The sequence below is a fragment of the Trichosurus vulpecula genome, chromosome 8, assembly GCF_011100635.1.
Source record: "Trichosurus vulpecula isolate mTriVul1 chromosome 8, mTriVul1.pri, whole genome shotgun sequence".
NCBI lineage: Eukaryota > Metazoa > Chordata > Mammalia > Diprotodontia > Phalangeridae > Trichosurus > Trichosurus vulpecula.
In genome coordinates, this window is record NC_050580.1 from 162,190,035 (window position 1) to 162,205,832 (window position 15,798).

Genomic DNA, 15,798 nt, shown 5'->3' on the forward strand with positions numbered 1-15,798 from the left:
CATTTATTATTTGCCAGGCACTGTGCTAAGTGCTTTATAATTATTATCTCATTTGATCCTCACATCAACCCTGCAAGATAGATGCTATTATCCTCCTTTTACAGATGGAGAAACTGAGGCAAACTAAAGTTAAATGAATTGCTCAAGATCATACAGCTAATAAATGTCTGAGGCTAGATTTGAACTCAGATATTCCTTATTCCAGGTCCAGTACTCTATCCACTATGACACCTAGCTGCCCCAGGTTTGAAAAGATTTGGATGTTAAACATAATTAAACCAAATTATCCAAGAATCGTTAGAGGTAAGACTGGAAAGAGCAAAAATAGATGAAAAACAGAACAGATGTATCAGCACTTCTATACAATCATCTGTCTTCATAACCAATAACAGTAGAACTACCACTAAATACTATAAGACTAATAATACTCATACACTTATACTAATACCTTGATTCTCAATGTGTTATATATAAAGAAATGAAAATGGCACTTGACATGCCATCTTGGGGGGAGGGGGAGGAGAGGGAGGGAGAGAAAATTTGGAACCCCAAAACTTGTGGAACTGAGTGTTATAAGCTAAAAAGAAAAAATAAATTTATTTTAAAAAAAGAAGAAAGAACGAAAATGGTACTTAAGAAAATGAAGTCAGGAAGAGAAACTGAACCAGGCCAAGTAAACACAGAGATAAATTTATGCTGTAAATGACAAAGTTTTGAACACATCAAAGAATTGATTTTCAAGATATCTGGCTTCTGAGTGAGAAATAAGATGGCAAACTGGACGTTTTGGAAAGATAATATTGAAATTCCAAACTGGACTGAAAAACATTTTTTCTGATCCTCATGACCTCTCAAACCTCTCCAAAGCAGAAATTGTTTGCCAAAGATAAAGTAACTTCCCTGATATAGGATACCTGGAATCCAAAAGAAAGTTTAAAAAAAATCCAGGAACTGATGCTCACTAACCCTAAACTCATTTAGCACTTCCCCTCACCATTCTCTTCCACCATACTGGCAGCAAAGTCATACTAACATGACACAGAATTATGTTGAGACCCATCCCTGTACCCTCTGCCCTCTTTCCAATGCCATGGAGACCCCAGCTCCAAGCTGTGAAAGTTTTCTTAGACCTCAACAGCTAGTTGACCACAGCCCTTTAGGAACAAAAGTCTTTTAGGAGCTGCAAACAGAAGGACTAGTGCTATAAAACTTTGAAACCCCAGTGCTGGATCAAAGAACTAAGGAAGTGAAGAAGTGGAACAGGTTATCAGGACAGGACACTATTCACATTGGGAGCTGTGCAGCACTCCCACAAACCTGAGGGAAAGAACACAACATCCAGCTGGGGCTAGTTCTGAGCACTCAAAAATCAGTGGGAGCAGAGAGCTAGGCTAGTGAACCATAGATTCCTCAGTGTGGGAGGAGGCTGAGAGACTTTGAGATCCAGCACTAAAAGAACCACAAACAGAGGGGAGGGAGTCAGGAAGTAAATGATAAGGAAAATAAGAGCAAGATGGGGCAACTGAAAGTACCAAAGATTTCAGGACGAACTCTCAAAGGCCTTGAATGTAAACAAATAAATCAACAGAAAAAAACAGTAACAACAGAAGGAAACATGACCTCCAGATCTAATAAACTAGTTTAGGTATCTATGAATAAATACTACAAAATGAAGGAAAATGATTTAAAACTTGATGAGACAGATGAACCTGTGGAATTTGAGAAAAACGTAGAACCACAAAATGCAGTTCCTGAGTTAAAAGAGCATTATGAGAACAGGATTTATGTTCTGTACAACAAAAATAATGAGCAGAATAAAAAAATTGAATCTATAATGGCAAGCTTCAGCAAAGAAACCAAAAAAGAAGTTAGTAGATTGGGTATGCAAATACACAGGCATGAAGTACAACGTAGAAAAGTAGAAGCAAAAAACAGTGACATGAAAAGAAACTCACTATGCAAGCAAAAGAAAAGAAATTCTCACTATACATGCAAAAGAAAAGAAATTCTCACTATGTAAACAAAACATATGGCTCTCAAAGCCAGGCTGCATAGAGACAACTTAAGGATCATAGGTATCCCAGAAGAGCACGACAGAACAAAAAACCTTAACAACATAACAAAAGAAATAATAAAAAGAGATCTACCCAGAACTTCTTACCACAGAAAATGTAATTACAAATGAAATTCACACATCACCTCCAGAAAAGAAAAAAATAAACCAAGGTTACAAACTTCAAGGCATATAGTGCTTAACTTTAACAAAAACAATTCAGAAAAAAAGAAGTTCAGCAAACCATCAGGAGAAAGACCTTCAAATACAAAAGACAGTATATTTGAATAACATAAGACTATTTCACTAGAAAAAGAGGAGGGAATGAAATGATGTGTTCCAAAGAGCACTGGAGCTCAGGATACAGCGCAGGATAACCTATCCTGCAAATCTGAGCTTAACCATACAGGACAAAAGATGGATGATCAATGATAAAGAAGAGTTTGAAATATTTTTAGAAAGAAAACTGGAACTAATAAGACTATTTGCTTTTCGGGGGTAGCTAGGTGGCACAGTGAGTAGAGCACCAGCCCTGGAGTCAGGAGGACCTGAGTTCAAATCCAGCCTCAGACACTTGAAACACTTACTAGCTGTGTGACTTTGGGCAAGTCACTTAACCCTAATTACCCTACCTCCCTCCCTAAAAAAAATTTTAAAAAAGATTATTTGCTTTTCAAGATATATCAAAAAGTAAAAGATCCCAAATAGTTAGAAAAAATTCATGCCACCCTCAAAAGAAGACAATTGAAAAGATAATCATCACTAATAATACAGGTGCCTATTTCTTCATCTCTATAAAATCTTTATAAAAATGATAGCTATACATGTCAAAGTTATGCTTGACAGAAAAAATGATGAGAGAGCAGGAAGACTTTTTCAAATTATTTTCTATGTATACCACATATTCGTACTCACACTCTTAACTTATGGGCATAGAGAATATAAGACCCTAAGGAAAAAGTGGTAAGAGAACGTAAGTCTAAAGAAAATATAACTAGCTAATATTTACTGTGTTTACTTATTTACTACACTTATGGCTATGTTTATTATTTGCTAATTTGTTTAAAAAAGCATTTAACTTGGTAGAGGAAAATACGAATTCTCACTCAACAAGATGTTTCCTGTCAATAAATGCTACCACAGAGAGAACTTTACATGATTATGCTCTATTAGCATCATGCAAAGCACAAGACAGGGCAATGTAAGCTGTCAAAAGATATTCAGCATTGTCATGAAGGATATCTTGCAGAGTGCAAATAAGCTGTAGATAGCGAAGTCCTCCAGGTGCTCCTATGTGAGGATGACATTGTGCTGATTGCATCCAGCCCTAGGGTCATCAAACTACACAGGACCTTTTCAGTTAAATGCACATCCACTCAAAAGAAATTATCTTAATAGTATACCCGTGTACATAAGGTGGATTTTAGCGTGTGTAAGGAGGATTTTGTTATCCTTTTTAGGGTTTAGTTTCCAGGATCCATGGCCATAATGATCTCTAGTTCCCAGGTGTTAGATTAATTCTCACAATCATGATTCAAAACAGTTTCTACCACAACTGTGCAGAGAGATTTGTGTTTTGGGTAATGCATAGAGGAATGCATGTGCTCACCTCAACCATCCCCCACTGAGGCTTGAGGGGACTTAGGAGGGTGCACAAGCTGGAATGCTGTGCCTGTCTCAACTGACCCCATTGAGATGTAGGAGTAGCTACCCCTCCTTTTTGCCTACCCCTGTGAGAAGGGTAATTAGGGGATCCTGTAGGAGTTGGTGCTCCCATTGTCAGCAACCCATTGAGAAGACTAGACTAGAATAAAACTAACTTATTTAAGCCCTTATTATGACTCCGTGCCTGCCTTCCTATCTGCCCAGATCAAGACTGAACCTGTGCTAGAACACCTGCTAGCAGCCCTCCTGTGGTACCTGTGTGTTTACCTGCCTAACAATTGGTGTAGTTGATATTAGACGCTGGAGTCCAAAAACTCCAGTGTTATCTGCAAAACACCCAGGAAAAACCAAATGGATGAAGAATGCCTATTCAGTAAATAAGACTGCCAACTAGCATTTGTTAAGGACTTACTATAAGCCAGCATTGTGCTAATCAATTGGGGATTCAAAAAAAAGGGGGGGAAAGACAGTCCTTGTTCTCAGGGAACTCACAGAGACAACATGCACATAGCCATACACAAAAAATGCTACATACAGGAAAAATTGGAGATAATCGACAGAGGGGAAGCACTAGAATTAGGACAGAATGGGGAAAGTTTTCTGTAGAAAGTGGGATTTTAGCTGGGATTGAAGGAAGCCAAGGAGGCAGAGAGGAGGAGGGAGAGCATTCCAGGTATAGGGAACAGGCATTGAAAATGCCTAGAGTTGGGAGATAGAGTTTCTTGTTTAAGGAGAAATTAAAGATGCCCTCAAAAAGGTATTTTCAGTACTGGATCACCCAGTACATAGGAGGACATAAGTTGTATGCGAGGTAAAAAGGTAGGGAGGAAAGGCAGGTTATAAATAACTTTGAACAATATATAGAAGATTTTGTATTTGATCCTGGAGGTGGATGACAGGCAGCCCACTAATGATTATAGAGTTAGAACCAGAAGGGATCATAGAGGTCATCTAGTTAAACCTCCTTATTTTACAGAAGGAACTTAGGGAATTTGCCCAAGATCACAGATAGTAAGCAATAGAGCTGGGTTTTGATTCTCAGTTCTCTGATTACAAATCCAGCACCCTTTCTACTACATTACAGAAAATGAGTAGCGTAGACAAGATCCCCTCTTCTTAACACCAATATTTTTCTGGAAAGTAGAACCACTATACTTAGCCTCTAGCGTTAAAAATCCTGGATGCACCTCTGCATTAGGTAGAGATGGCACTGAGAACAAAGATGGGGAGCACAGGTAGACTAGACCAAATGTACATCAAAAATATCTGTGCTGGAGGTGACAGAACAATGAGGACATTGAGGGACTGATTCATCTAAAAGAGGGGGAAATGAGAGGTATGGGGAAAACCCTGGCTCTTATTAATACCAAAAAATTAACAGAGAGAACAACTATCCATCTATATGTCTACTCTACTATCTATATAAAATGCTTATAAAAATGCTTGTGAGAATTATCTACACATCTAGGATACCTCCTTGATGAATGTATTAGTAGGGAATAGGCAGACTTTTGCAAGCAATATCTCACAGCAGACCACATATTTACCATTGCACAGGACTGAAAAGTGTACAGAACAAAATATCCCTCATGTTTATTTTTGTTGATTATTTTAAAAAATAAACATTTGATTTGGTAGAGCAAAAAACTGCATTAAAATCTCTCTTCCAACAAGATGATTCCAATTTGTACATCAAAATTATTCAAGATTCCTTGAAAGATATAACAATAGAGAGAACCTGTTCTACCATCCTCCTCATCACTGATATCAGATAAGGAATAAAATAGGAAGATATCTGATTACTAAAGATTCAGAGCATCATTGGATCATAGATTTGTAATTTAAAATGATCCAACTTCCTAATTTAACAGATGAAGAAACTGAGGCCCAGAGAGGTTAAGTGACTTGCCCAAGGTCACATTAGTAGGTGTTCACCACTGTCATCAAGGATATCCAGGGAAGAATTTAAGCTGAAGAGAAATTCCCTTTGGATGGTTAGTTCCTCCAGATGTTCCTGTTTGTGGAAAATATCATGCCAGTTGCAACAAGCCCTGGAACATGATAGAGTCTCCTGAAAGGGTTCCACAGAAAATTTTAGAGCCTCCTAGAAGATATCCATAACCACACAAAAGAATCTGGCTTATCCATCTACCCAGGAAGAAAGAAGTGAAAAAAGAGTGTCTATTGTCTATATAGGACAGAGGGCTAGATGGACAACTGCCCTATAGAAACTTCAATGGCTCCCTAACACTTGTAGGACAAAATATAAACTCTTCAGTTTGGCATTCGAAGTCCCTCACAATCTTACTTCAACCTACCTTACTAGGCTTATTACACATTACTTCTCTTTGCACACTCTATATTCTACCCAAATGGTCTACTTGGTGTTCTCTATACTCATCTCTTTCTCTCCTACCTCTGTGCCTTAGCACAAGCTATGCCCATCTCAGGTCCCATATGGCCAATATGTACTTCCTCCTTATCTCAGCATCTTGGAATTCCTAGTTTCCTTCAAAATGGAAGTGACCAACTCTTCTCTATCTCTGCTGAACATATTTATAGCTAAGAAATGAACAATTAAGATTAGATGCACAAAATAACTTTGCTACTAGAATATATTATCAGAGAATCTATTTTAGAACATTTTTTAAAATGGCATGGAAACTTGGATAAGGTGGTAGTGTAAAAGTCACAGAGGAGCCCAGTTCTCCCAAATTTACTCCAGTAATAATGTATTAAAAGGCACCAGATCAGATAATTTTCAGGAAATCCAAAAAGAATGTTGTATGTGAAAATTTCCTTTTGTTTGTTTGATGTTCAGTAAATTCAGAATTTTAAAAAAAATGAAAAGGAAAGAGAAACACCAATAAGCTCCTTCATCCAGTTCAGGACTACACAAAAAGATAACCAAAAATCACAGGCTTTGAATGAAAGCTCTCATCAGAGAAGATTGTAGAAGTTCAGGTAAAATGACCAGAACTCCATAGTAGTACACAGTAGATACCTGGGTTTGGGGTGAGGAGGATAAAAGAAATGAAGAAGCACCTTGACTGAAGATGCCCAAGAGAGGCCAAAAGAATACCCAGACCTATAACCATGGATGACCTAAGGAGTATTGCCTGTAGCAACACCTTGACCAGAGGCAGCAAGAGAGAGACAGAAGCCTGCAGAGATATGACTGAAGATAGTGAATTGTGCTCTGAGCTCAGATATGCCAGGAAAGGTAGAAGACAGTGATAAGAGCCCAGGAAATTGAAGTCAGACCCAAACATGACCTGATCACCTCTTCAAGAACATGGGAATAGGGCAGAGCCTGGTTCTGGCATAAAGTCCCAAATAAGGAACTGTTTTTGGAGATATAAGTCAAAAAAAGAAGACACAAGCACTGTGAAGAAATACTGTGGGTCAAGAGATCTACAAGAAGTAAACACAGAAAAAGAGAGTAACTCTTATCATAACAAAATTCAGAACCTTAGAGGGAAAAAATGGTTTCAACATGAGGACTACAGGAAATCCTTAAAGAAATGAAGAAAAGGGGTTTTTTAATGTGATTATAAGTGAAATAAGAGTCTAAGACTTGGTGGGGGGAGAATAAATGGCTTAGAATAGAAGGTGGAAAACCCTGCCCAAGTAATGGATTCCTTGAAAATTAGAATGGATAATCAGAACTCAATGACTCTATGAGACAAAAAAAAAGTTAGAACAAAATTGAAAAAATTGATGAAAATGTAATGTACTTACAAATTAAAAATAACTGACCTAAAAAACAAGTCAAGTAGAAATAATTTAATACCATAGGACTCTCTAAAAATGACTAAAATGCAAGAAACCAAAAAAATGAAAACTGCCCAGATTTATTAGAAATAGAGGGAAAAGTAAAAATATAAAGAATCTACCTGTAACCCCAAAATTAAAAAAGAAACTCCCAAATTAAAACTTCTAGAAATAGCCAAAACACAGAGCTTCCAGATTTAAAAAATAAATACTGCAAGCATCCAGAAAGAACACGTTCAGGCACTAAGGAACTACAGTCAGGATCACATAAGCAGCAACTAGTTTAAAGATGAGAAAATATTGCAACATAACATTCCAAAATACAAAAATAAAGGCTTTGAACTAAAAACAGCTTACCCTGCAAAACTGAGTATAGTCCTACATGAAAAGAATGAAAGAATGGAACTTTAATGGAACAGAAAAGTTTCAACCATTCTAAATGAAAAGACCAGAGATGAACAGAAACTGAGAAGTACAAACAAAGGAGTCAAAGCATACCTAGAAAGATAAATGTATTTGAGCAAGGGGTTAAATAATGATGAAGTGGTTTTATTCTGATGGGGAATGTCCCTTCAAAATTTGAATATCTTCAAGAGGCACAAGGGAATTAAATAAAATAGAGGAATGGGGGTATATTTACTCTGTTTTGAATATCTTTAAAGGAAAGAAAAAGAAAGGAAGAAGGATATGTGAGAGAAGAAATGAGGAAGAAGTAGGGAGAACTTACTATATCTCACAACTGAGTTGGGCAAGAAGAGTATGCAAACATGAACAACAGAATGGGAGGAGTGGGTATCCCATGAACTCATTTATCTGAACTGGACAAAAAAGGGTCAAACACATATACACATGCATGCACCCATATATACAAAGAGTTTGGTGTACTAATACATTAAACTCAGAGAGACAGGTAGGGGAAAAGGAAAATGAAAAAGAACTTTAAGAGAGATGTAATAGTCAGGGAAGGAATAATCATAAGCAAAACAAAATTCAACTTCAGAAGATAGATTGTAAAGGTAGGATTTAAAGGAAAGAAAGAACACGTAAGAACCAGTGATTGGGGTCAGGGTCAGGGAAAGAGATGAAGGGCAGGAGAGTAAAAGCATATGGTTTCAATTACAGATCACCAATGTCGACCACATTCCACTTCTCCAAACACCTTCATAACGAAAGGGGCAGGGGACAAAGAGAAGAAAAAGTGTATGAACAAATAATGGAGAAAATACACAATCATTACTGTGAACATGAATGGAATAAACTTATCCGTAAAGAGAACAGGAAGTAGAATGGATTAGAAAACAGAAGCCAACAACATTATTTATGAGAAACACATAAAACATAAAGATTTCCACAGAGTTAAAATTAGAGGCTAGTACAATATCTATTATGTTTTAGGCGAACTAAAAAAAAGAGGATAGCAATCATGGACTTAGACGAGATAATAGTAAAAATAAATGTGGTCAAAAGAGAGAAAGAAAGAAGCACATTATGCCTATAGGAACCAGAGATAATGCAATAATATCAATACTTAATATACATGCATCAGATGCTTTATCATTTAAGTTCCAAAAGGAGGTAGAAAGAAGGAAACTGTGATAGTTAGATACCCTTTTCAGTACTAAGCAGATATAATAAGAAGATAAACTAGAAAGAAGTTAGAGACCTGATAGAACTTCTAAAAAGTTAGATATGATATATCACTGGTGGCTACTGAATAAGAATAGAAAGGAACATAAATATTTTCAAGATGTTCATTGCACCTTTACAAAAAATGACCATATGGTAAGTAATACAAACTTCACAAACAAATGTAGAAAGCAAAAAATGTTAAACATATCCTTCATTAACAGCAATGTACTTTAAAAGCATAATTGATAAAAAGTCTGTGCAAACAGAATTCAAATGTAATGGAAACTAATTTAATCTTAAAGAATTGGTGGGTCAAAGGACAAATCTAAGAAACAACAGATAACTTCATCAAATAAAAATGTCAAAAATGAGAAAATATTCCAAAACTTGTGAGATTCAAAGCAGGGGAATTTATATCAATAAACACTTTCATTGACAAAGGAAATGATGGATCAATGAACTGAATATACAAATAAAAAAACTACAAAAGCAACAAATTAAAAAATCTCTAAATAAACACAAAAATAAAAATTTTGAAAATGATAAAAAGATTAACAAAACAAAAAAGTTTTTTAAAAATAAATATGATAAACAATTACCTAATCTGATTTTTAAAAACAGAAAAGAAAATCAAATTAGTAATGTCAATACAAAAGGGAGAATTCTCAACTAAAGAAGAGAAAATAAGAGGAATTATTAGACTTTTTAATAATATTTTATTTTTTCAATTACATGTAAAGACAATTTTTAACATTCATTTTTTTAAATGTTGACTTCCAAATTATCTTCCTCCCTCCCTCACCACCCCATCTGTAAGTTGGTAATCAATTTGATATAAGTTATGTATGTGCAATCAGGTAAAACATATTTCCATATTTAGTCATGTTGTGAAAGAAGAAACAGGCCAAAAGAAAAGAACCACAAAAAAATAAAGTGAAAATAGTATGCTTTGATCTGCATTCAGACTCCATCAGTTCTTTCTCTAGATGTGGTAAGCGTTTTCCACCATAAGTCCTTTGGAATTGTCTTAGATCATTGTATTACTGAGAAGAACTAAGTTGATCATAGTTGAACAGCACACAATGTTGCTGATATTGTGTACACTGTTCTCATAGTTCTGCTTACTTTACTTTACATCAGTTCATGTAAGTCTTTCCAGGTTTTTATGAAATCCACCTGCTCATTATTTCTTATAGCACAATAGTATTCCATTATATTCATATACCACAACTTGTTCAGCCATTCCCCAACTGATGAGCATCGCCTAAGTTTCTAGTATTTTCCTACCACAAAAGGAGTTGCTATAAATATTTTTGCACATGTAGGGCCTTTTCCCTTTTTTATGATCTCTTTGGGATACAGACCTAGTAGGGGTATTGCTGGATCAAAGGGTATGCAAAGGGCAATTTGATTGCTCTTTGGGCATAGTTCCAAATTGCTCTCTAGAGTTGTTGGATCAGTTCACAATCCCACCAACAATGTATTAGTGTCCCAATTTTCCCACAGCCCCTCCAACATTTATCATTTTTCTCTTCTGTCATATTAGCCAATCTGATAGGTGTGAGGTGGTACCTCAGAGTTGTTTTAATTTGCCTTTCTCTAATCAATAGTGATTTAGAGCATTTCATCATATGATTATAGCTTTGATTGCTCCTTGTGAAAATTGCCTCTTCATATCCTTTGACAATTTATCAACTAGGGAATGGCTTGTATTCTTATAAATTTGACTCAGTTCTCTATAATATATATTTAAGAAATATTTAAGAAAGGAGGCCTTTTATCAGAGACATTAGCTGTTAAGATTGTTTCCCACTTTCTGCTCTCCTTCTAATCTTGGTTATATTGGTTTTGTTTGTGCAAAATCTTTTTAATTTAATATAATCAAAATTATCCATTACATTTCATAATGTTCTCTGTCTCTTGTTTAGTCATAAATTCTTCCCTTCTCCATAGATCTGACAGGTAAACTATTCCTTGCTCACCCTTTATGTCTAAATCATGTACCCACTTTTATCTTACCTTGGTATATAGTGTAAGATATTTGTCTATACCTAGTTTCTGCCATATTGTTTTGCCAAATAGTGAGTTCTTATCCCAGCTGCTGAGGGTTTATCAAACACTGGATTACTATGGTCATTTACTACTGTATCTTGTGTACCTAATCTATTCCACTGATCACACACACACACACACACACACACACACACACAATTTCTTAGTCAGTACCAGATAATTTTGATGGTTACCACTTTATAACATAATTTAATATCTAATATGGCTAGGCTACCTTCCTTTGCATTTTTTTCATTAATTCCCTTTATACTCTTGACCTTTTGTTCTTCCAGATGAATTCTGTTGTTATTTTTTCTAGATGAAATATTTATGGTAGTTTGATTGGTATGGCACTGAATAAGTTAAATCAATTTAAGCAGAATTGTTATATTTATTATATTGACTTGACCTACCCATGAGCAATAGATTTTTTCTAATTGTTTAGATCTGACTTTATTTGTGTGAAAAGTACTTTGTAAGTGTGTTCATGTAGTCCCTGGTTTTGTCTTGGCAGGTAGACTCTCAAGTATTTTATATTGTCTACAATTATTTTAAATGGAATTTCTCTTTCTATTTCTTGATGTTAGACTTTGTTGGTAACATAGAAATGCTGCTGATTTGTATAAGTTTATTTTATATCCTGCAAGTTTACTAAAGTCATTAATTATTTCAAGTAGTTTTTCAGTTGATTCTCTAGGTCATATCATCTGCAAAGTGTTCTTTTTTGTTTTTTCATTGCTTATTCCAATTCCTTCAAATCATTTTTCTTCTCTTATTGCTATAGCTAAGATTTCTAATACAATATTGAATAATGGGCATCCTTGCTTCACCCTTGATCTTACTGGGAAGGTGTTTAGCTGATCTCCATTACAGATAATGCTTGCTGATGACTTTAGATAGATACTACTTATCATATTAAGGAAAACTTCATTTATTCCCATTCTCTCTAGTTGTTTTTTTTTTTGAAATAAAAATGGATGCTTCATTTTGTCAAAAGCTTTTTCAGCAACTATTGAGATAATCATATGATTTCTGTTCATTTTGTTATTGACATGGTCAATTACCCTGATAACCTTCTTAATACTGAATCAGTTCTGCATTCCACTTCATTGGTGGTGAATTCATAATTTTCATTTTTGGTACCGGAATGTTTATTTTCTTCTTTCTTTTTTTTTTAAATCAAATTAACCAATGATTTATCTATCATGCTGGTTTTTTCATGAAATCAGTTCTTAGTTTTATTTATTAGCTTAAAAGTTTTCTTACTTTCAGTTTTATTAATTTCACCTTTGGTTTTTAGGCAATTTGATTATCAATTGAGGATTTTTAATTTTTCCCCAGTTTTTTAGTTGCATGCCTAATTCATTGATCTGCCCTTTCTCTATTTTATTGTTTAAGAATTTAGAGATATAAATTTTTCCCTAAGAACTGCTTTGGCTGCATCCCATAAATTTTGGTATGTTGTCTCATTGTCATCATTCTCTTTAATGAAATTATTGATCATTTCTATGATTTGATCTTTGACCCACTTATTCCTTAGGTTTAGATTATTTAGTTTCCAATTAATCAATCCACTGCCCTTTATTGAATGTAATTTTTATTGCATTACGATCTGAAAAGGATATATTTAATATTTCTTCCTTTCTACACTTGACTTTGAAGTTTTTATGCCCTAATACATGGTCAGTTTGTGTGTAGGTGCCATGTACTGCTGAGAAAAAGGTTTATTATTTTCCATCCCCATTGAATTTTCTCCAGAGGGTCTGTCATATCTAAATTTTCTAAAATTCCATTCACCTCCTTAACTTCTTTCTCATTTATTTTGTAATTAGATTTATCTAGTTTTGAGAGAGGAAAGTTGAGGTCCCTTACTAGCATAATTTTGCTCTCTATTTCCTCCTATAATTCACTTAACTTCTCCTTTAAGAATTTGGATGCTATACTACTTGATGCATATATGTTTAGTATTGATATTACTTCATTCTCTATGGTACTTTTTAGCAACATCTAGTTTCCTTCCTTATTTCTTTTAATTAGATCTATTATTTGTTTTTGCTTTGTCTGAGATGATGCTCGCTTTTTTTTTTTGCTTTATCTGAAATATAACATATTCTTCTCCAGACCCTTACCCTAACTCTGTGTGATTCTCTTTGCTTCGAGTGTGTTTCTTATAAATAGCATATTGTAGGATTGTGGTTTTTAATCCACTCTGCTACCTGTTTCCATTTTATGGGAGAGTTCAACCCCATTCATACTCACAGTTATGATTACTAACAGCTGGGTATGGAAAATTCCTTCCACTTCTACTTCCCTGTAGGATAAGATAGATTTCTATATTCAACTGATCGTGTGTATTATTCCCTCTTTGAGTCAATTCCAATCAGATTAAGGTTCAAGTGATGCCCACTGCCCATCCTCCCATCTTTCCCTTCATTATAATGGGCCTTTTCTGCCTCTTTATGTGAAATAATTTACCCCATTCTACCTCTTCCTTCCTTCTGCTCTCAGTGTAATCCTCTTTCACAATGTTTATTTTTTTGTCATCCTCTCAAAGTCAGTTTATATCCATACCCGCTAATGGTGCTAATAGGGATACAGTTCTTAAGAATTACAAGTATCATCTTCCCATGTAGGGCTGTAAAGAGTTTAGCCTTGTTGAATCCCTTATGTTTTCTCTTTCCTTTTTACATTTTTATGCTTCTCCTGAGTCTTGAAACAGAAAATCAAATTTCTTGTTCAGCTCTGGTCTTTTCATCAGGAAAGCTTGAAAGCCATGTATTTCATCGAATACCCATTTTTCCCCTGAAAGATTATGCTCAGTTTTGCTGGGTAGGTGATTCTTGGTTGTAGTCCTAGCTCCTTTGCCTTCTGGAATACCATATTCCATGCCCTCTGATCTTTTAATATTGAAGCTGCTAAATCCTGTGCAATCTTGACTGTGGCTCTCTATATCTGAATTGTTTCTTTTTGGCTGCTTGCAATATTTTCTCCTTGACCTGGAAATTCTGGAATTTGGCTATAATATTTCTTAGAGTTTTCATTTTGGGATCTCTTTCAGGAGGTGATCAGTGGATTCTTTCAATCACTATTTTACCTTCTGGTTCTAGGATGTTAGGGCAGTTTTCTTTGATAACTTCTTGAAATATGATATCCAGGCTCTTTTTTTTGATCATGGCTTTCAGGTAATCCAATAATTCTTAAATTTTCTCTCCTGGATCTATTTTCCAGGTCAGTTGTTTTTCCCATGAGGTACTTTACCTTTTCTCCTATTTTAAAAATTCTTTTGATTTTGTTTGATTGGTTCTTAATGTCTCACAGAGTCATTAACTTCCACTTGCCCAATTCTAATGTTTAAGGAGTTATTTTCTTCAGTTAGCTTTTGTACCTCCTTTTCCATTTGGCCAATTCTACTTTTTAGGGAGTTATTTTCTTCAGTAAATTTTTGTGTGTCTTTTTCCATTTTTTGTACTTCCTTTATCAAGCTGTTTACTTTTTTTCATGATTCTCTTGCATCATTCTCATTTCTTTTCCCAATTTTCTTCTACCGCTCTTATTTTTTTTTTAACTTTTTCGAGCTCTTCCAGGAGTTCCTTCTTTTTTTTTTTTTGGCTTGAGACCAATTCACACTTTTCTTTGAGGTTTTGCATGTAGGCATTTTGACATTGTTGTCCTCTTCTGACTTTGTTTCTTGATCTTCCCTGTCACCATAAAAACTTTCTATGGTCAGATTCTTTCTTTGTTTCTTTCTCCCTCCCTCCCTTCCTTCCTTCTTTCTGTCTTTCTCCCATCTTTTCCAGCCTACTTTGTTACTTTTAAGTTGAGCTTTGCTCTTGGGGTGGAAGGAGTGCTGTCCCAATCTTCTTATGCCAAGGGCTTCAGGCCCTGGCTGTTTGTCTGGTGCTGTGCTCGTGTTGCCCTAAGGCCCATGGGGACCCTTTGCTGTGCCAGGGCTGTGGGAGTCTGGTGGCTTACCTGGTGCTACGTAGAGATGAGGTTGGGGTTGGGGAGATGGTTGGTACTGTGCAAGGCTGGTATTTGCCTGGTATTGCACTGAGGCACATTGGTGGGGGGCCTGGTGCTAGCATCTGCCTATTCACCTGGTGCTATGCTGGGGCTCAGGGCCACCAACTGATGTGCTGAGGAAGGACCTGCTGCTAGTTTGCCAGGACATTGTCTGCCCTGGACTGCATTCCACTTTTACCCAAATGAGAAAGACCTTTCCTGATGAACTTCCAAGTTGTCTTGGGCTAGAAAATTATTTCACCCTACCTTTTTGTTGGTTCTGCCATTCCAGAACTCATTTGGAAGTACTATTTTATAGCTGTTTGCAGATGAGTATGGCAGAGTTCAGGTAATTTCCTGCTTATTTTGCCATCTTGGCTCCCAGAAGTCAAGCTCTATTAGAGATTTTTTGCCCAATTATATGCCAAAATTTAGAATTTAAGTGAATCAATAAATATTTCTAAAATAGAAATTACCCAGACTAACAGAATAAAAGATCATTTAAATAACCGAGTCTTGGGGAAAAAATTAAATAAGCTGAACATTAAACCCCAAAGAAAAGGTCCATAGGACCAGATTTATGAAAAATGAATTCTATTATATGTTCAAATAATTTCAATATT